General features: G+C 50.5%; 1 long non-coding RNA gene across 2 annotated transcripts in view; it reads right to left on the bottom strand.

Annotated features, from left to right (window-relative positions):
- Positions 1-417: 417 nt before the first annotated feature.
- LOC123454854 overlaps positions 418-21398 on the bottom strand; it is a 64095-nt gene continuing 43114 nt past the window's right edge. Inside the window, exons 1-5 of one of the 2 annotated variants that reach the window (XR_006633521.1) lie at positions 15734-15810; positions 10639-10699; positions 9584-9785; positions 1320-1416; positions 418-740 (exon numbers count right to left, since the gene is read on the bottom strand). This is a non-coding gene — a long non-coding RNA (uncharacterized LOC123454854). Of the gene's footprint in view, positions 741-1319; positions 1417-9583; positions 9786-10638; positions 10700-15733; positions 15811-21398 lie in introns of those variants that run through there. The other variant, XR_006633520.1, reaches the window with a different exon arrangement.

The following is a 21398-nucleotide window of genomic DNA, read 5'->3' as shown; positions in this document are numbered from 1 at the left end:
TAAGGCGATCTTGATTACATGAGGAGTCTGAGGCCAGCATGGGCTGCATGAGATCCTGTCTCAAGAAAGCAAAACAGAGACAGTCCCATCCACAAGGCAGGAGGCCGATAATGCCGCTTCCGCTGCGGCCCAGAAGGGGGATGTGGCTGGGGTCCCCCGAGCCTCACTCTGTCTGCCTTCTCAGCCTTCTCAGCCTTCAGAGTCTGTTGACCATAACCTTGCTGCTTATATATACGTGTGCTTGCGTACGATTATTGGCACCCCGCATCCTGGTCGGAAATAAAACCAGGCTGTTGGGGATATTTCGGAAGTGTGCCAGAATTGGTGAAGGAAAGGGTCCTTATGTCACAGCGTTCTGTGCTGTGTAGTGATGACCTTCAGCGACCTCTTCACGCAGCAGCTTGGAAAAAGGGACACTTGAATTTTAAGGTTTTTTTTTTTTTTTTCTGAGAGAGAGAATGGACACTTGAATTTCCATCAGATTTCAATATAAGCAAGGACTTGCCTGCTGAAATAATGGGAAGAATGGTTAACCCTTTTATGCCTGAGCACTGGATGAGATAACTTTCCAGATGCTGTTCTCCATTTTTAGGTAACTGGACCACTGTTCTGTGTAAATAATTAAGATGCAACCATTGAATACACTGTGGACAGCCTGTAGTAGTCAAGTCCAGTACCGATACTCAGGGTCACGTTCTGCAAATGTTGCTCCGTTTTGTGGTAAGGTAACATAAAGGCACCTACGAGAAAACAAAACTGGTAATTTACTCAGTTCCTTTCACTGGAGCTTAGAGATGATAAAACTTTACAGAATGGCTAGTCTCTTCATTGAGAAAAATTAACTTTCTTGTTGTTGATTGCATTCATATTATTAAATTTGCTTTTCATTGGACCGCACCCTTTTTTTTGTTTTTAGTGTTTTGAGGTAGGGTCTCGCTGTACCCCAGACTGATCTGGAATTCACTATGTAGTTCTAGGCTGGCCTCGAACTCAGCAAATTTCCTACCTCTGCCTCCTGAGTGCTAGGATTAAAGGTGTGTGCCACCATACCCAGCTTGACCATGCTGTTTTTATCCTTAATCAGAATACCTCTACTAAGGAAATTGTCTAACTTATTACCTGAATTTAAAATGCTTAAAATAAGCCAGGCAGCTCTTGAAAGATTAAAGTATGGGGATCATTATGAATTTGAGGCCAGCATAGAGCTACAGAGTGAGTTCCAGGTCAGTCTGGGCTAGAGTGAGACCCTATCTTGAAAAATAAAAGTTTAAAACAAGTCAAAGCAGTTCTTAAGCACCAAGATAAATGAGATGACTTACAAGGAGAACTGGGAAAATGTTCAAACTTAACATATGTGTGAGGCTTCTGGTCAAGTGTGGACACGTGATTTAAGCGCGGCCAGCTAGCTGCCGTTCTCTGAAAAAGACAATGTTCTTAGAGTGAGAAAAGCAAAATTGAACAATTGTAGAATGATGATCCTATTTTTTAATGCCATGTCTTCTAAATAGAACATTTATTGTAACTGTCCAGTGAAGTGTATTTTTCCCCTTTAATGAAGCACTTTAAAGCTTACAAGAAAGAAAGAAAAACAATGGGGTTGGGAGAGGCTCAGTGGGTAAGAGCTCTTGCTGCACAACATGACAAACTTGGAGCTTGACCCCCAGCACTCAAATAAAAAGCCATGCATGGCCATGCGAGCCTGTAACCTCAGCACTGAAGGGGGCAGAGACAGGAGGATGGCCGGGTCTCACTGGTCAGCCAGTCTAACTGAAAAACCACATGCGCTTCAGGTTCAGTGAGAGACCCTGCCTCGAGGGAATCAGGTAGAAGGGCAACGGGTAGAGCAGGACCCTTGACATTGTCCTCTGGCCTTGGCGTGGGTGCACACAAGTGCGTGCGCCACACACATCCTACACAAGCGCAAAAAGAAACACCCTCATCAAAGGCACAATGAGAGCGACCCAATAGCTGTGGAAGCTCTGAGGCTCCGGCACCTCTTCTCTGGCATTTGGAGTCTGTATGAGTTTTTTTCTTGAGCGTGTAGCTTTCCATTTGAGAGATTTGTTTTCCACCTTGAAGAGCTAAAGCCAGCAGTGTGGTGGGAAACCCAGTGGAAGAGAGCAGGGAGGCTTTCTTTCTCTGTAAAACATAGCACGTTCAAGAGGAGGCTGGGCTGCTTGGGGTTCCCCCAACTCTGGTGGGATAAATGGTGCTTTGGGTCAGTCGGGAAGCTTAGCTGGGAGGTTGGACTCAGGAAAGGGCTCGCTTTCATGGGGGCATGGGGAGCACAGAGTCGGATTCTGAAGCATCTGTAAAGATGAATGTCCAAGGCAGACAGCCTCATAAACTGGTCAGTTTAGGTTGTTTGAGAAAGCGTCTTATGTATCCCAGGCTGGCCTTGAACTCACTATGTAGCCAGAGATGATCTTGAACTTCTGATCTTCCTCCCTCCACCTCTTGAAAGCTTGACAGGTGAGTGCCTCCACACCTAGTTTACCTGGTTCTAGAGAGAAAATCCAGGGCTGTGTGTGCTGGGCAAGCACTGTGCCAATGAGCCACGCTCCCAGCCCCTGAGCTCTTTCTTCTTCTACGTGTGTGTGGTGTGTGCGTGTGCTTCCTCATGGTACGCGCAGAGGTGGGAAGACAGACTCAGGCTGTTTGTCCTCCAGCTTCCACCTTGTTTGGAACAAGGTCTCCCTTGTTTTTAAGAAATAATTTTTTAGATTTATTTATTTGACAGAGAGAAAGAGGGAGAGAGAGAGGGAGAGAATGAGCACGCTAGGGCCTCCAGCCACTGTGAATGAACTCCAGATGTATGCACCCCTTGTGTATCTGGCTAACGTGGGTCCTGGGGAATCAAAACTGGGTCCTTTGGCTTTGCAAGCAAATGCCTTAACTGCTAAGCCATCCCCCCAGCCCGAGGTCTCCCTTATTTTTGCCACTCTGTGTGAGCACCAGTCACGTGACCCATGAGCTTCTAGATTCTTCTAGATCTGCCTCCCATTGCCACAGGCACATTGGGATTACCGGCACGTGTGCCACTTTGTGTCCAACTTTTGGGTGCAACATGGGTGTTGAACCCATGCTGACAGGCTTTGCAAGCAAGAACTTTTAAGTGCTGAAACAGCCCTGAAGGTTCATTTATTAACTTGTCATTGACAATTTTCATAGTGTATTTTCATCATAATTCCCTCCAGTTACTTTCATTATCCTCTATCCTACTTCCAGTGAACGCTTTCTTCTTTCCAGCTAGCCCTTTTATTTCGATGTCTTGTTTTTTTAACCTCTTCCATCACCTGTGACAACATGTTGATGGACTTGGTATCATGTCCGTCTTGTGCCAGTAACGATAGCGTTGTGAGGTCCTGAATGCAATGACCACTTCAGATGTGGGGGAGCTGTGTAGTTTATTTGTTCTGGTTTGAAACATTCCTGGTAGGAGAGTTGATGATAAGATTCAGGAAGCTCAGAAGGTTACATGCTTGTAGGGCCAGCTCCCCTGTCTTAAAAGCAGTAAACAGTTGCCGGGGGAGAAGAGAATGCCCCGTGAGCTGTGAGCCCGTTGTGGTGGGAGCTGAGAGGATGCACCTTTGTGTGAGTCGTTGCCCGTGCTGGGACGGACTTTTGGGTGACGCCGCTGCTCTGGAATTACCCACACTCATATAAATAAGCTCAATAAACTCACTGGCTTAGCAAGCTAGGCTTGGGTATAACCATTTCTTTGGCCTGTCATTGATGCCTTATGTGGGATGAATACATATTTGTTCCCCCAGGGAAAAGTCACACAATAAGCGGTCTTGCCAGGTGACCTAGGTTGGTTGTGAATTTATGATCCTTCTGGGTAGCTAGGATTACAGGAGTCCACCGCTGCACTGGGTGCAGAAATTCGACTTTTCAAGGCTCTTTCCAATTTTGCTGCTGACTCCGGGCACAGTCACACCTCTCGTCACTGCTTCTGACTGAACACCAGGCTTCTTGAGGTGGACCTTGGTCACCTGATTCCAGAAGCCTTCCCCCTCCTTCCCAGGCACCAGGGCTCAGCTCCCTTTGATTGGTAGCTGATTCTTCCTTAGGGATCACACCACGTGGATCCCAAAGTTTCTCTGGGGAGATGTAGTGTTTTCAATCAGATGTCCCCCAGAAACTCATGTGTTCTGAATGCTTTGTCCCCAGCTGGTGGCAATTTGGGAGGGGGAGCCTCTCTGGAGGAGGGGTGCTGCTGGGGGTGGGCTTATTTATGAGTTATAACCAGCTCCCTCTTGCTCTGTCTCCCACCTGCTGTGGCGAGGAGCGATGTCCCACTCCTGCTGGCTTCATGCTTTCCCTGGTCATCATGGAGTTCCTTCTCGAGACTGTGAGCCCAAATGAGGCCTTTTCTCCCATGAGCTGCTTTTGGTCCCCGTAAAATGATGGTGACTGACACAGGAGTCCTGCCCTATGGAAGCGAAGCTGAGTTCTGGCTGGATGGGTGCTTCTATTGGGCCCCAGATATGGTTATATCCCCAAACATATCCTCACCCTGGGGTGGCTGGGGCCCCTCACCCCCTTGGAGAACTGGTGGGCATGTGGGAAAGTTGACCAGTGGCCTCTGCTTAAAGCTTTGAAGATAGGCTAAGCTTACCTCTATTAAGTTTGTCTAAAAATAGGAGTCTGTGTGTTAATGGGGCCTGTGATGGGGTGATGTGTGGAAAGCTCCCTTTCAAATTTCCCAGCGTGCCCAAGTGCCACCCTCACGGCTCTGCTCTGAGCAGGCAGGGAGCCCAGCCCCCAGGGAGGGCGGCAGCCTGAGGACTGAGAAGGAAGTCCTGCTTTCTAAGGCCCAGTGGCAGAGCTACATGTTGCTCCACTCCCCTTCCCCAGAGTAAGGGCCATATTCCAAGGCCGGATGTGAGGATGAGCAGGGAGAGGCTCCCACAGTCCCCTGACTGAGCAGGTGAAGCCAGAGCTGGGCTCAGATCTGGAAGTCCATCTCTCAGCCCCCTGGGAAGTGCTGAAGGACAGAGAGGAGGAAAAAGAAGCTTCTCTTATGCCCAGGAGACTGAAGAGGGTTGAAGGGCAAAGGTTCACTTGTAGCTCAGATGTCCCCCATCCTGAATGCAGTGGAGGGGTGGCTGGGAAGGAGTGACGCATAGCAGAGATTGACACGGATGCCTTCCACTTGAGCCAGCTGCTCTCCCTGAACCGTAGTGACAGGGTTGACACCCGGGGCTCAGGCTACTTCCCCAAACACCATACCTTTTCTTTTTCTTTCCTTCTCTCTCTCTCTCTCTCTCTCTCTCTCTCTCTCTCTCTCTCTCTCTCTCTCTCTGTCTTTCTCTCTTCTTTCTTTGGACAGAATCACATGTATCCCATGCTGGCTTCTTGCTTTGCACTTGAGGACCACCTTGAACTTCTGATCCTCCCACCTCTACCTCTCCAATGCTGGGATTACAGCTGCGTGCCTTCCCGCCCAGTTTATGCAGAGCTGGGGAGGACCCAGGGCCTTGCGCCTACTAGGAAAGCACTCTACCAACTAAGCCACAGCCCAGCCCGCCACCCTTTAATCTTTTTTTAAAAAATTATTTATTTATTTATTTGAGAGTGACAGACACAGAGAGAAAGACAGGTAGAGGGAGAGAGAGAGAATGGGCGCGCCAGGGCTTCCAGCCTCTGCAAACGAACTCCAGACGCGTGCGCCCCCTTGTGCATCTGGCTAACGTGGGACCTGGGGAACTGAGCCTCGAACCGGGGTCCTTAGGCTTCACAGGCAAGAGCTTAACCACTAAGCCATCTCTCCAGCCCCCCTTTAATCTTTTATGCAGGTGCATTTCATAGAGAGAAACATCTGGGAGGTTGGCCCATTCCCAAATAAGAGAATCATAGTCAGCTGTGGGACTCCTGGGGGTCAACATTGGCTTGGGAGTGGTCCAGACAGAGTGGGAAGGCTGCACACCAGGACTTCTAGGATTTCAAGAGCAAGGTGACGGAAGCACCCTGGGGTTTCAGGGTGGGAGGAAGGACAGGGCGTGGAGATCTGGGAGTGGGAGCTGATAAGAAACACAACCAGACAGAGCCAGGATGAGAAGACCCCCACTGTGGGCAGATGAGGCCCTTCTCCTGGGTGTGGCCCTCCCTGAGGGACCATCTGGCTGCTGTGCTGGGAAGGAGGCAGGAGGACCTCATCCTGGGAGCAGTAATCACACTGTATGGGTTTATCTTGCTCACTTGGACATGTGTGTTCGGTGGGACCCACAAGGCATTGCTGGGCTCACGATCAAGCCATTGAGCACTAATGTGTGATCCAGAGGAAAGAATGGGGCTGCTGACCTACACGGCACTGCGCAATGTAGTCACATGAGTGACAGCAGCAAGTACAACTCTCAGGGCGGCATACAGAAGCACAGGATGGCACACAGTGTGCTGATGCAGGGGTCACAGGCGCACCGAAGGGCATATGGAAGGACTCCCAGCAGGGAGGCTGGGGGCCTGGGTACTGGGAGAAGGAGCACTCAGTTTTGACCTCAAGTCCTTATGCCTGCTGAGGGCAACCATGCAGAGCTCCTCACGGCCTCTCTCAGGTCCCCACCCTCCACGGCTCCCCTAAGGCAAGAGCTAGCTGTGGCCAGAGGTAGTGGGGCACCTCGAGTGCTGTGCACGCTGCCGGGCGGTCGTGGCCTTGCTTGGGCAACAGCACCAGAAGCCCGTCTGAAGGCACAGATCACCCAGTCGGGCCCCGCGGCCTGTGGAGTTTGCCCCCTGAAAGCATCTCAGGAAATCGTTACCAGGCATCAAATTGGTGTGGAGTGCTGAGCACCCTTGAATGAGCAAATCCAGCAGGGACTGGGCCTTCCTTCATGAAGCCCTCTTACACAGGGACTAGGGCAAGAGACTGTCGGGCACTGCCAGGCACAGGCTGGAGCCTTCAGTAGATGTGCCTGAGCTGCCAGGCATGGCTACATGAGGCCACGCCCTCTCCAAACCGGGCACACCTGAACTTAAGTTTGCCCTGTGACCTCTGGCCAGTTGCCTAGGAAACTCCTTATATGGTATCAGCCAGCAACCATTGCACAGCCCATCCCCCTGTCCCCTACCATTGCCTACACGCTGGAATGTATGTCCCCACATGCTGATTAGGCATCAGCAAGTAACCTCGTGCACCCAATCCCCTTAGGACCCTCAACTGCTTATAAACCCATTTCCCTGTTGATTAAGGCGAGCTGCTCACACAGACTGTCTCCTGACACTGGTTCTGTCTCTTGTCACCACTCCCTCTGCACGGCTGCGTTCGGGGAACCGCAGCTGGCCCGAGGATCCAGGGACCCACAAGAGATAAGGGACAAACCAAGGACATGCTGAGTGTCAAGCACAGGAGCACTTCAGGGCGAGATGAGAGGCTAGGGGCTGGTTTGCACGGTTCGGCAGGGTAGGGTGATGCCCAGGCTGAGCAGCAGCGGGGCAGAGGCCATGAGCGGGAACGGGGCAGGCAGGGCAGGCAGAGGTGGGTGGGGCTTGAAAGCCTGAAAGCTGGCTGGAGAGAGAGAGGGAGAAACAGGATTGGGGGAATGACAATGGGGACACCACCACGACCCTGTGCCTGGCTGTTGGGCACAGCTGTGACAACCATGCCTGTTGGGCACCTGCCCAGGTGCTGGCAGTCTTCTTTCCTTGGTCCCTTCTCACTTCTAGCCAATGGGGTGCAACCACCCCAGCCCCGCAAGGGAGGCTGGTCCCCTGTGATGCGCTCCTGCCCTGGCAACAGGCTGTGCCCATCATAATATTGACCTTGCGGAGCAGGGGTGCCTCAGTTTCTTGGTGACGTGGAAAATGGGCTCTGGGGAATTTCAGGTAAGATCGCATTTGGCTACATGGGACTGAAAACGCCGGATCATGTTGTTTAAGATAAAGACAAGGGAGAATTAACCTTTTTGTCCCTGGTAAACAAAGTGTGGAGATAAATCTAGAATGCAGAGTAAGTCTAAAGTCACCATTAAGGAGCTATTTCATCGGCCACGACTGCCCCGACACCTCCAGTCACAACGAAAACACAAAGAGAACTGTGTAGGGAAGCAAAGGGCGTACCGCTCTGTTTTAAGTTCCTTTCGAGAAGTCATGTATATGATTAGCTTCTGCCTGTATTTTATTGTCTAGAATTTATCACAGGGATGTAAGGACAGCTGGGAAGTATAGTCTTTTATTATTATTTTGTTTTACAGTACAGAGGATTAAACCCAGGGGGCTTCCATATGCTAGGCAACTGCTCCCTCACTGGGCTAGATCCCCAGCCAGCCTTTCTCATTTGACTCAGAAATAGGAAGGATCTCACTAAGTTGTCCAGGCAGGCCTTGAACTCACTTTGTAGCCCAAGCTAGTCTTGAACTTTTAATCCTTCTGCCTCAGCCTCCTATGTAGCTGGGATTTCAGGCCTGAGCCACCAGGCCCAGCTTGTAGTCTTTATTCTGGGTAGATAAATGCTGAATTAAAAGACATCAGGGGTTATAAAAGTGGGAATGGAAAACATAAGCACTTGGCATTCTCTGCTCTGTGTTAGCAAATGAGTTCAAGAAATATGTGGCTGAACAAAGCTAAGTTGGTTTCTTTTTATTATTATTATTATTATTATTATTATTATTATTTGGTTTTTCAAGGTAGGGTCTTGCTCTAGCTCAGACTGACCTAGAATTTACTATGTAATTTCAGGGTGGCCTCGAACTCATGGTGATCCTCCTACCTCTGCCGCCCAAGCTCTGGGATTAAAGGCGTGTGCCACCATGCCCGGCCTAAGTTGGGCTCTTTATTGCAAGGTATCTTGCATCCTTTAGCACACCAATGACTGCAAATGAGGCTGTGGTGCGTAGACTTAAAACGCATTCACTTATGAACTCAGAGCACGGGTGAGGCACTCTGCAGACTTACATTCTGCAAAATACACATAGAACCGTAGTCCTGGGTGAGCCAATCTGACAGTGATGGGGCCAGATTCATGGGCTATAGTTATAGCTCCACGGTGGAGCATTTGCCTAGCACGTGTGAGGCTCTGAACTCAATCCCCAGGACCAACACAAAATAAAAATATTTAAAAAAAGAGGCAGATGGAAACCCTTCACTAACCCCCACCAGACAGGGCGTGGGTGAAGCGCTGGCAAGAAGAGCTAGGTCATTCCTTGTCCACTCAGTAGGTTCAAAGCCAAGGGAGGCGCATTCTCCACCAAGTAGTCACAACAGATGCCAAATCGAACTTGGACTTGAAGGACGTGACACTGGCCTGCAGAGTCCAGTGGCCTTGGAGGAAGGGGCCATTGATGAGGAAGAGGCAGAAGGATGGGGTGAAGAGAGGGTGCTGGGAAGCCTGGGCACAGTGGGCAGTGGTGGTGGCTACAGCAGGGATTAGTTGAACGTCAAGTACCACCAGCCTCTCTGTGCGGCAGTGCAGACAGCAGGTGAAGGTTCACAAAGACCACTCCCTAAAGCAGCCTGCAGCCGTCTCATCCTCCCTGGTTCATGGCCCTCTGTCCATATCCCAGGCCTTTCCCCCACCTCAAGTACACAGCCACCTGGTCCCAGAAGATATAGCTTCCCAGGTTACACAGTTTGGGCACCTTCCTACCTCAGCTCAGCTTGCAGATGCACTTCTGACGTCTCTGCTCCTGCTCCTGGCTGTGTGTGCCCGTCCAAGCCTCCTTTGCGTGATCCCGAGTCACTGGTCTGCAGCTCCCAAATCCAGCGTGCCTCATCTATGTTTGATTAAACCCGTGAGGACCCTGTTTTCAAACGAGGCCAAGTCACAGGCCTGTAGCTGGGATTCCAATCTAGGAGGACAGAATTCAACTCAGAACTGGCACCTTCCCCTCCTGAGTTCATGCTGGAGCCAACCCCAGGCTGTGGAAAGGACCCGGAGCTGACCCTGGATCCTGAAGCTCTAACCACCGCAAATCAACAAATCCACTTCTTGCTAATTTATTAGCTTTGCATTGATCTAACGCCCTTTGGTGCAGGGCTCAACAAACACACACTGTTTTCCTACTGACTCCCAGCCAGGTACGCCGTGGGGAGCCTGGCCAGCTGGCAGAGCATACAGAGGCCTGGGAGAGACTTCTGGGGATGTGGCCAGGTTTTGAGCATCATGTTTTCTGCCTGGCCATGGGGGCTCAGCTGCAAATAGGCAGGGGGAAGGCTTGGCTCTGTGGGTCACCCAGATCCTGCCCACTCCCTCACTGCCAGCCTACTTCTATGCCCTGGCTGCCAACCTTTAAACTTAAAGCATTGATTTAAACTTTTATTTTTTTTGTCTTTTGGAGTTTTGAGGGCGCTTTCCTCTTTGGCACAGGCTGACCTGGAATTCGCTATGTAGTCTCAGGCTGGCCTTGAACTCACAGCTATCCTCCTACCTCCGCTTGCTGAGTGCTGGAGTTAAAAGGTGTGTACCACCCTGCCTGGATAAACTTTTTTGGGGGGGGGTTTTCGAGGTACGGTTTCACTCTAGCTCAGGCTGACTTGGAATTTACTACATTGTCTCAGGGTGGCCTGGAATTCATGGTGATCCTCCTACCTCTGCCTCCTGAGTGCTGGGATTAAAGGCGTGTGCCACCATGCCCGGCTCTGGCTAAACATTTTTAATAGTTCTGTAAATGATGACGGTGGGCATGGGGGCTTAGAACCTACCTGGTTCAGCAACTAGCAGCAAGGTTTCTTTCTGGGCACGGCACGCAGCCTGTGCTAGGGCCTGTGGGACAGAACACAGTGTCAGGCATTTAACCAGCAGACGTCTATTGACTTGGTGCTGGAGGCTGACGGTGAAGGCCAAGGTTAGCATGGCTTCCTCCTCCTGCCACCTCCCTGCCACCTCCCTGTCCTCTGCTAGTGAGGGAGAGTGGGTCGCTGCCAGTCTCCAGCTTCCAGGGTTTGGCTGGCAGCGTCTGGCATTCTTTGGCTCGCCATCTCTGCCTTTTGCTCACCTGACTCTCTGCCTTCCGCTCATGTGCCTCTGCATGCATCTCTCTCCAAGCACAGCCTTGTAAGACCCCAGTCATATTGGGCTGGGTCCTCACCTTAACTACATCTATTATGACTTTGTTTCCGAATAATGGCATAGTCTGAGGTTCTGGTGGTTAGGAGTTGAACCTCAACCTTGAGGAAGACACAATCCAACCCACAAGGAGGCCCAGAATCTCACCTCCCCTGCCAGCCTTCCTAACCCAACCTGCTCTGCAGTCCCCTCTCTGCCAGCAAACGCCTTTAAGCGCTGAGCCATCTTTCCAGTCTGCACCTCCCTGCTCAGGACCCCTGTAGCATGGAGTGACTGAGGGTTGTGTTGGCTCCTCAGCCTAGTCAATTGTCTCCTGGGGCAGAACTTCGCTCTGGATCACAGCACGTATAGCTTTGAGACCCATCGGCTCATCCGGCGTCATCAAGAATGGTGGGTGTCGCAGTCAGCTTCTCATTGCTGGCAGAAATCACCAGACCAAGAGCAGCTTGTGGGGGGAAATAGGTTTATTTTGGCTTACAGACTTGAGGGGAGTCTCCATGATGGCAGGGGAAAACTATGGCATGAGAAGAGGGTGGACATCACCCCCTGGCCAACATCAGGTGGACAACAGCAACAGGAGAGTGTGCCAAACACTGGCATGGGGAAAGTGGCTATAACACCCATAAGCCTGCCTCCAACAACACATTGCCTCCAGGAGGCGTTAATTCCCAAATCTCCATCAGCTGGGAACCTAGCATTCAGAACAACTAAGTTTATGGGGGACACCTGAATTGAACCACCAGCGTGGACGACTGGCAAATCAAACAAGGAGTAGAAATGCTGACCAGTAGTGAGGGTCAGCATACTCTGGACTGATTTACACAGGAATAGGGAGCCAAGGCCAAGCTGTTGGGGGGTAGTGGTGGTGGTAAACTAGTTTTGGAGCTTACTGAACACCAAGCAGGCAGTTCCAGCATTTTAATGATTTTTTTAAATTATTTATTTATTTGAGAGCGACAGAGAGAGAGGAGGCAGAGAGAGAGAGAGAGAGAGAGAGAGAGAGAGAATGGGCACACCAGGACTTCCAGCCACTGCAAACGAACTCCAGACGTGTGGGCCCCTTGTGCATCTGGCTAACGTGGGTCCTGTGGAGTTGAGCCTCAAACCAGGGTCCTTAGGCTTCACAGGCAAGCGCCTAACTGCTAAGCAATCTCTCCAGCCCAGTTCCAGCATTTGAACATGGAGAATAGATGTGGACATTCAGCCCCAAGGGGCCACTTCAGATACCTGTGTGTTTTGGGTGTCAAGGGAAGTAGCCAGACAGCGATTCTGGGACACAGGGAGGAGCTCTGGATTTAAGGATATCAAGTGGTCTTAAAAGTTATACAAAATGGGGCTGGAGGGATGGCTTAGTGGTTAAGGTATTTACTTGCAAAGGCAAAGGACCCAGGTTCAATTCCCCAGGACCCACGTTAGCCAGATGCACAAGGTGGCACACGCATCTGGAGTTTTGTTTGCAGTGTCTGGAAGCTGTGATGTGCCCATTTTCTCTCTCTCTCTCTCTTCCTCCCCCCACTTTCTCTCTGTTAAGTAAACAAAAATAAAATATTTAGAAACAAAGTTATACAAAATGAACATAACAGGTCCAAAGCAAGGAATGGGAGACTATTTCATCTGGTGTAGTGTTAATACATCCCAAAAGAATAAGGTCCTCAGAAGAACATATATGTGTGCACACCCATGTGTGTGGTCCATGGTACATAAGGTTCATATGTAAACGTGGGAGTCGGGGATGAACTGTATCTGTGGCATGTGAGCTTATGTGAGTGTTCATCATCGTGCGTGTGCATGAGCGTGTGTGTGTGTGTGTGTGTGTGTGTGTGCAACCAGGCGGGCCTAAGAAAGATGATGCCTTTGCTTAGCAAAACAAAACAAGGCCAAGCACAGTGTCCTTGGCTTTTCTCAAGTAAGGGATGAGGCTGGCCGACCTGTGCTGGTAGGGTGTCAATTATTATGGACTGACTGATGCCTCTGTGGCCCACTGCATCCAACCACCACCTTCATCCCCAGTTCACTGAGCACCTGCAATGGTCGCTGGCTTCCCAAGAGCTCTCCTGCAAAGCACTTGAGAACAGTCATTGAGGCTCAGCATGTGGGGGACCATCTGCCTGGTCAGTTTATCTAGCTCCTCTCCTTAATCACTGGTGTCCCTAGGGAAGTCACTTACCTTTTCCTCATTTCTGAAGCTAGGCTGTTGCGAGGACTAAGGAGATGTCAGGTACTTAACACGGCGGCTGTTCGCAGTATCCGTCATAGGGTATAGGTGACCACCACCATTGTCATAGATATTATAACAAACAAAACATCAGCACCGCTTGTTATAAGCACCCTTGTGATGACGGAATTGCACTTCCAAAATGCACATGCTCTGCAGGACTCATTGAGGGCCCAGCGTGCTTGTCCATCACCGTCTCCCCAGGGGGACGCTTCCAGTGAATGACTCTGACTTAATAAGTGACAAATCACATTTCTGAGCCCATAGGTCCAGGGCTGTGGTCGCTTTGTCAAGATGCGTGATCCTACACATTTGTGCCTGGTGACCACCCGCACCCCCCTTTCCCTGGACATGAGTGAGATACTAATCATCTTGGGACCTCTAAGCAGCCATATGGTCACCACGTGAAGGCTTGGGTCCCTTCTGCCAAACTTCCTGACTGATCGAATAGGTCACTTATACCTGCTTTGGTTTTATGTTCACTTGGAAAGGAGCAGAAAGTGCAGCTGAGCGGAGCTGGCACCCTCCCATACCTTGTTACTTATCTAAGCGTGTCCCGTGGGTTGGCAAAACCGACCTCGGCCAGGGTCAGTCTCAGACCAGGCTTGGGGCACTACGGCCTGCGACCTCACAGGAACCAGGGCAGGCGATTGCGGTGTGCCCTGTGGACTGTAGCGTGGTCATCCCTATGTGAAAACCCAACACTTAGAAAGTGTTAAGTGTGTGTCCAGAGCGATCAGTGGAGACCAGGGGGTGAGGGCAGTCGCAGCTCTGCCTTGTCTTGCCTTTCTAATGCCCCCTCCAACTTTGCTGACACTCTCTGCTCGCAGCGCCTCACAAGGGTGAGCTTTGTGACACCTCTGTGCTGTGTACTAGAGAGTTGCTACTCGTTTTCTGGAAGAGCACATTTACATGTTCATGGGAGTCGGTGTGAAGGCAAGTTCTACGGTGAAAGTTTCATCAGCCCCCTGCTGCGGCTGCCTGGTGGGCACCAGCCCAGGCCCCCCCCCGCCCCCCCCCCCCGTGAGTACCCTCAGCCTTCCAGAGCAGCCCCGCCTCCCTCCCCCACACCTTGCCTTATCTGCCCAGCTGGGTCGGGCTGGCTCACAGGCACACCCTGCCTTCCTTCCTTCTCCTCCCTCACCTGCTCTGGACAGAACGCAGGCATGTAAATGGTGACATAGTGAAACCCAACGACAGACCAAGAGCTCCCAAATCTTCCCAATTGCCGCCTGCGCTTCCGCTAGCTCTGTGTCTTGGCATGCCTGAACCCACCTTTCCCTCCCGGGGCTCCCAGCACTGTCATCTATCATCTCCTCTTCCAGAGGCTTCAGGAAACATTAGGGCTCCAAAGCCAGTTTCCTCCTTAGGTCACCTTCCAAGAGTATGAGCAGCTAAGAAGTGGGCCTATGCGTGGGGACAGGGCTGGCCTGGAACTCTCCCAAGTCCAGGTCTGTCAAGGCATCTTTAGTGAAAACCAGTGGAGAACTGTAGTGAGTGCCTCACGGGACTCTCAAGGAGGACGGAGGGAGCTGGCAGAGAGGCGCTGTCTCCGTTCAAAGCTGCTTTGTGCCCTGTCTGGGGTGTCCGAGGGAAGTGGAGCACTTGGAGGTAGACCCCTTCTCCTTGAAAGCAAGTCAAATGCAGAGGTTGAAATCCGGGAGCCGACTTTGCCTACGAAGGCGACATGGGGAGGTGGCTTGGTGGCGACCCGGCGTCTTGACTGGCTCCTCTACCTCAGGCTTTGCAAGGGGCTGTGTGAGGCTGAAGCTCCGCTGTGGGACCCTCACTCCTCACAGGTAGAAAGAGGCCATCACTGTGCCTCCAGGACTCTCTCTCTCTCTCTCTCTTTTTTTCCTGTTTGGTACTTCCTAATCTTGAATTCTTTTTTTTTTCCAACTTTTAAAAATTGATAACTTCCATAATTATAGACACCAAACCATGATAATTTCCTCCCCTCTCTCGTTTTCCCCTTCACAAATCCACTCTCCATCATATCCCCTTTCCTTCTCAATTTGTGTCTCTTTTATTTTGATGTCCTCACCTTTTCCTCTTATTATGCGGCTTCTGTGTAAGCAGTACAAGGCAGTGCTAGTCATGGATATCCGGGCCATTCTGTGTCTGGAAGAGTGTTCCCTTCCTTTGGCTCTTACATTCTTCCCGCCACCTCTTCTGCAATGGACCCTGAGTTTGGAGGGTGTGATCCAGAGCTCTTTTAATTTCAGAGGAGAATCTTCCAGCTCATTTGAGAAGAAACAAAGGTATGTAACCATTCATTTCCTTTAAAAAAATCTATGTGTAGGTGTGTGTATATATGTGTGTGGGAGTGTGTGTGTATGATGTATGCATGTGCGCGTGAGGGAATGTGGGTGTATACGTGCCACTGCATGCATGTGGATGTCAGAGGACCATGAACAAAATCATGGGCAGTGTGTGGGCCAAAGGGATAGTTGGTAACCCACTGTGGGATGCTCAGCACCCGTGGGCCTGAGGGGAAAGGAGATAACATTAATTACCTGACTCAGAAGATGACAGTCATGGAAAGGTGACCTTGAGGGGAACTGCAACCTCAGTGGGGTTGGTGAGGTGGCAGCCAGCCTGGGAGAAAAGAAATGAAGGAAAAAACACCTCAATCTTCATCCTTTCCCTGCCCTCCTGTCTTCTGCCCAGGCCTCCACTGACCAGACCAACCAAAAGCCCACAGTGTGGTCCATGGGGAGAGGAAGGAACCGGTGCTGTGTTCCACACAGATAAGCCTCACAGCTCAGAGAGCCAGTGGAAAAGGGTCTAGATGGATCGAGAGGGGTCGTAAGGAACCACCTTGTGTCTGAGCTGATTTCTTCCCTTCATCTTGGGCTCTGCCTGGTTCACCATGTTTGCTGTATGAACAAGTCGTCATTTGCTCTTCAAGGGTAGCTATGGTTTGGATAAGCACCCCCATGGGTCCGTGTGCTATGTGGAAGTACTAGTGGGTGCTCATTAGACTACTGAGTCTGTGCCCTAGAAGAGGATAGTGGAAATCCAGTTCTTTCATCTCTCTCTCAGTCCTTTTTCCTCTTCTGAGACAACCTGAGTAGTTTCATTCTGCCACAAGCTGTTTGTCATGATATGCCGAGTCACCATCTCACCAAGGGTGCTGAAGCAATGGAGTCGATTGATCAGTGACAGAACTGCCAAAACTGTGAGCCAAAGCAAACCGTTTCTCATCGTGAGGTTTTATTGTCTATCTTTTGGTTTAGGGTTTTACTTATTTACTTATTATTGATTTATTTATTCTGAGTGGGTGTGGCAGCTGTCGCCGCCGTCACGTTGTGGGGTCGCGTGCCTCTTTCTAGTGTCTGGCGTCTGCTCAAGCATCTGTGCAGATTCGTGCACACTGCTCACATGTGCAAAGGCCAGAGGAGGATGTTGGTGTCCTCCTTGTGTCCACCCACCAGTTTCCTTGAGATGGGATCTCTCACTCAACCCAGAGCAGCCACTTTTGCTTTTTTTCTTCATTAGTGGGAACTAGCCGTTCTCCAGTCTCTGCCCCGCCCCCACCCTAGGTCTAGGGTATCACAGGCCTCCGTACCGGGGCCACATCCGGCGGCTGATGTGGGTGTGGGAAGTTGAGCTCTTCCCGGACCTTCATGCTTGGGGCAAGCACTCTTGACTGCTGAGTCATCTCCCTGCCTTTAAATTCTTGACACCTTATGCCAGGCAACTTTCCATCCAACTAGAATACTCATTAATGTGCCTCTGGCACACACACCAGAGCCTGGCACATAGTAAGTGCTTGGTGAAAAGCAGAGGCATGAATAAGGGACCCTCTGGGGTCCATAGCTCCTCCAGGAGATTGGATGCCCGTCCTGCTGGAGCAGAAGCTGCGGACAAGTTGCTGGGCTTCGAGTCAGAGCCACAGCACCGGTCTCCCATCTCCCGGGACCTACTGCAGCCATCAGCGCCAAGTGTCTGGGGTGCCAGCAGTGCCAAGTATGTGGGGTGCCAGCAGATGGTGACCTCACTGCAGGACAGGGCCAAGCTCCCTGGCTCTGTTGCCTCTGCAGAGCATATGAGAAGGGTGGGTGTCTAACACACATGCACATACACCATTCATAACACACACACACACACACACACACACACACACACCCCAAAACAGACTCTCACAGTCCCTTTAGAACATGTGGTTGGACTTCAGCTTTCTGCCCATTTGACTTATGTCTTCTCTGAATGAATGAGGTGACTTGTCAGAGGGGCCTGAGGATTTGACAGCTTTTTCCAGATGTCTTGGCATCACGGTCTCTTTCCCTCCCCCCTCTGGAAACAGCATCTCTGATGCAAGGCCAATGTTATAGATGGAGGGCTTGGGCCCCTCCCCCAGGTTTGTATGTGGAAGGCTGTAGGCCTTGAGTGTACTCCGTGGAAGGGCTGTGTGGGGACACATTGGGGTAGCTGCCTGCAAGCCAGAAATGGAGTTGGCGGGCACCTTGATCCTCCGATTCCACCTTCTAAAACAGAGAAGGGAATAAATCTGTGTTTGTTAAGCCACTCAGCCCAATATATCTGTTATGGAGTCAGGACAGGCTAATACAGCCAGGTCTCCAGGTATGTCCCCCTACCAAAGCCCCCCCATTTGGCCTTCCTCCTTCCTGTGATAGCCCCCTGACTCTTCCTCCTTGACTCCCTCTCTCCACCCACGCCAACGTCTTTGCATTCCCGGATGTGGGAATGCATTCCTGCCGCAGGACCTTTGCATTTCCCAGTTTCACTCATCCCATAGCAAGGTCCCTCAAGTCTTTGCTCAGAGGCCACCTTCTCTATGAAGCTGACACTGAGAACTAAATCGCATCTTACCTTCTGACACCCAGCATTTCCGTTGCCCTGTCATGTTTTACTTTTGACATTTTTTTTCATGCACTTATCATTCTGCAGTAACATGCTAGGGAATGGGGAGATGTATCTGTTTTGTTCGGGGATAAATCCCAAATGCTCAGGACTATGAGGCAGTGCGTCATTTCTTTTCAATAAATACTTCTTGACTGACTGCATGAGCCTTGTCCCCTGTGAATTACCTTACATGCTAGACACCGTCATACCAGAACTGTCCAGCAGATGGCAGCCTACGAACGCCACAGACGCCTTTGCTGCCGGTGCTTTGAACTCAAGATTCTCCCAATGAGGTGCAAGATAACAATCTTGGAGATGAACTCATGCCCCACTTACAACTAAAGCAGGCTATTGCTCTGGATAAAAGGGTTGTGGTGTAGGAGGCCAGCTGGGGAGCTGATAAGGTCCCTATCTTTAGTGCAGGAGACCAACAAAATTTAGGCATTAAAAAAAAAAAAGTGAAAACAGTTGATAAGAAACAAGGTCAGTCTCTCCCACAAAGAGAGGAAGGGTGCGGAGAGGGGCCTGTGGCAAGGGTGTATGTCACTCCACCAAAGGACAGAAAAATGACGCTTGCCCACCGCTACCCAGGGAAAGGAGTCAGCCCCTAATCTATGACTGCAATGTGGAAAAGTTTCTAGTCCTATTCGGAACACACCAGAACACTTTGAATCTCCCCCCTGCCAGGCCCCGTGCCAAGCAGCTCTCTTGCTGGCGCTTCTGTTACCCAATCAATCAGGGCATTGGGTTGCATTGGTAACAAAGCCTCCAAAAGCCAATTCAAGGTGAAGCTGTCTTGATCACATGCAGCCCTTGACTGCCTCCGACTGGGGTAGGTGCTCCAAGGTAGACTGCCTGAGAGTAGAGCATCCTGCCTCCCCCTGCAGAGCTGGACAACTGGTGAGCTGGCTAACTAAGGACTGCAGGAACCATCATTTATTTATTGAGTGCTTCCTGGGTCCCAGGTTCACCGTGCACATTACGTCCCCTGAACTAAATCACATTGATTGTCAGAGTGACTTTCTCAAATGTGGACTCCTTTCATTCTCATTTAGTTTTTTTTCCCCTGATTTATTTATATTTATTTATTTATTTGAGACAGAGAGAGGGAGAGAGAGTGTGTGAGAATGGGCATACCATGGCCTCTAGCCACTGCAAATAAACTCCAGATGCATGTGCCACCATGTGCATCTGGCTTACGTGGGTCCTGGAGAATTGAACCTGGGTCTTTAGGCTTCACAGGCAAATGCCTTAACCACCAAGTCATCTCTCCAGGCCAACCATTCTCACTTACATGTAACATGAGGGAGGATGTTCCTCGCCAGAGGACCCAGCTTGCCCGCAGCCATGTGGAAAAAGGTATCTGCTGAGTGGGGCCCTGCCTCTCGGGAGCAGATGGAACCCGATTAGGTTCACACAGAGAACCTCACCCCAAAGCACATCCTTCACCTTAGGGTCCCCAGCTAGTGTCAAATGTCAACTCACAGGACTTTATTTTGCCCTCCTAGATTTCCAGTGTACACTTGCTGCAGGAAGCACTTCTCCACGCAAGATCACAGAGACAACAGGTCATTTCTTGCCTGAGTTTGACTCACTAGCAGACTGCCCCAGTGGGGACCACAGCGCCTCTGAATGCTGGCTTCTCATTTGTTACCTGGTGTCCTCGCTCAGGGCCATCAACTTTTTAAAAACATATTTTATTTTTATTTATTTGACAGATAAAGAGAGAGAGAGAATGGGCATGCCAGGGCCTCCAGCCACTGCAAACGAACTCCACACGCGTGAGCCCCCTCGTGCATCAGGCTAACGTGGATCCTGGGGACTCGAACCAGGGTCCTTTGGCTTTGCAGGCAAGTGTCTTAACTGCTAAGCCATGCCTCTAGCCCAGGGCCATCAACTTTTGAATTGCTTATTTCCTCAGCACAATGGGGACAGTGCTTCTTCACGTAAAGAAGTCCTGTGCGGCAGGGCAGGGCTGGTCAGTGTAAATGTCAGTCACACATGCAAGCCACCTGTGGTGGTTTGATTCGGGTGTCCCCCATCTCAGGTGTTCTGAATGCTAGGTTCCCAGCTGATAGAGTCTTGGGAATTCACACCTCCTGGAGGCAGTGTATTGTTGGGGGTGGGCTTATGGGTGTTATAGCCAGTTTCCCCTTGCCAGTGTTTGGCACGCTCTCCCATTGCTGTTGTCCACCTGATGTTGGCCGGGGAGTGATGTCACTCTCTGCTCATGTCGTCATTTTCCCCTGCCGTCATGGAGCTTCCCCTCCAGTCTGTAAGCCAAAGTAAAACTTTTTTCCGCACAAGTTGCTCTTGGTTGGGTGATTTCTGCCAGCAATGCGAAGCTGACTGCAACACCCACCCTGTGTCACTTGAAATTTTGTAGTAGCCACATTATTAAAGGATTAATGTGGGAGCAAGCAGGTGTGGTAGTGCACAGCTACAACCCCAGCATTCAGGAGACAGAGGCAGGAGGACCATAGCAAGTTCAAGGTCAGCCTGAGAAACACCGTGAGTTCCAGGGCAGCCTGGACGACATAGCAAGACTCCGTCTCAGAGATAAGTGAATGGTTAGACAACAGCGGCCAAAGCATTTGGCATGAGACATTAATTTTTTTTAAGCATTTTTAAATGTTTATGTATTTTCAAGCACAGAGAGATGAGAAGAGAGACATAGAGAATGGATGTGCCATGGCCTCCAGCCGCTGCAAAAGAATTCCAGATGCATGCACCAATTTGTGCATCTGGCTTTACGTGGGTCCTGGGGACTCAAACTCAGGTCATTAGGCTTTGTAGGCAAGCACTTTAACAGCTGAGCCATCTCTCTAGCCCCTATTATTAAATTTTATAAGTTGTTTTATGTATTTATAAATTGTTCAATATCTTAAAAATGTCACTTTGGTTTCTAGTCAAAAACCACTTGCTCATGCGATACTTAGCATGCCTTTTCATTTTACATCCCATCTTCGAATCTGTGTACAGTTTGCAGCGAAAGCACAATTCGGTTTGCACGGGCTCCTTGTCAAATGCTAGCTCTGTTCTAGGCATTCCCCTGTTCTCAGTGGGCCACTGGTTGTCTTTGAGACTCTTCGCTGCTGGGTCACTTTCCTCCATTGTCCCAGACAGGTCTGTTGCATTCTCTACACGTACGCATTTGTCATCTGTCCTGCTATAATGACAGCATCTGTACCAAGCACAGTGGGCTGAGATGCGATGAGGAAGAAGATGGCCCTGGCCACCGTGGGACGTGGACACCGAGCCTGTTCTCCAGCTGCCCTTGCTCTGCTCATTCCAGGCGATTCTGTGGCCCAA

The sequence above is a fragment of the Jaculus jaculus genome, chromosome 1 (genome assembly GCF_020740685.1).
Source record: "Jaculus jaculus isolate mJacJac1 chromosome 1, mJacJac1.mat.Y.cur, whole genome shotgun sequence".
Classification (NCBI taxonomy): Eukaryota; Metazoa; Chordata; class Mammalia; order Rodentia; family Dipodidae; genus Jaculus; species Jaculus jaculus.
The sequence above is the reverse complement of the archived record's forward strand: the minus strand, read 5'-3'. Positions and strand labels throughout refer to the sequence as shown.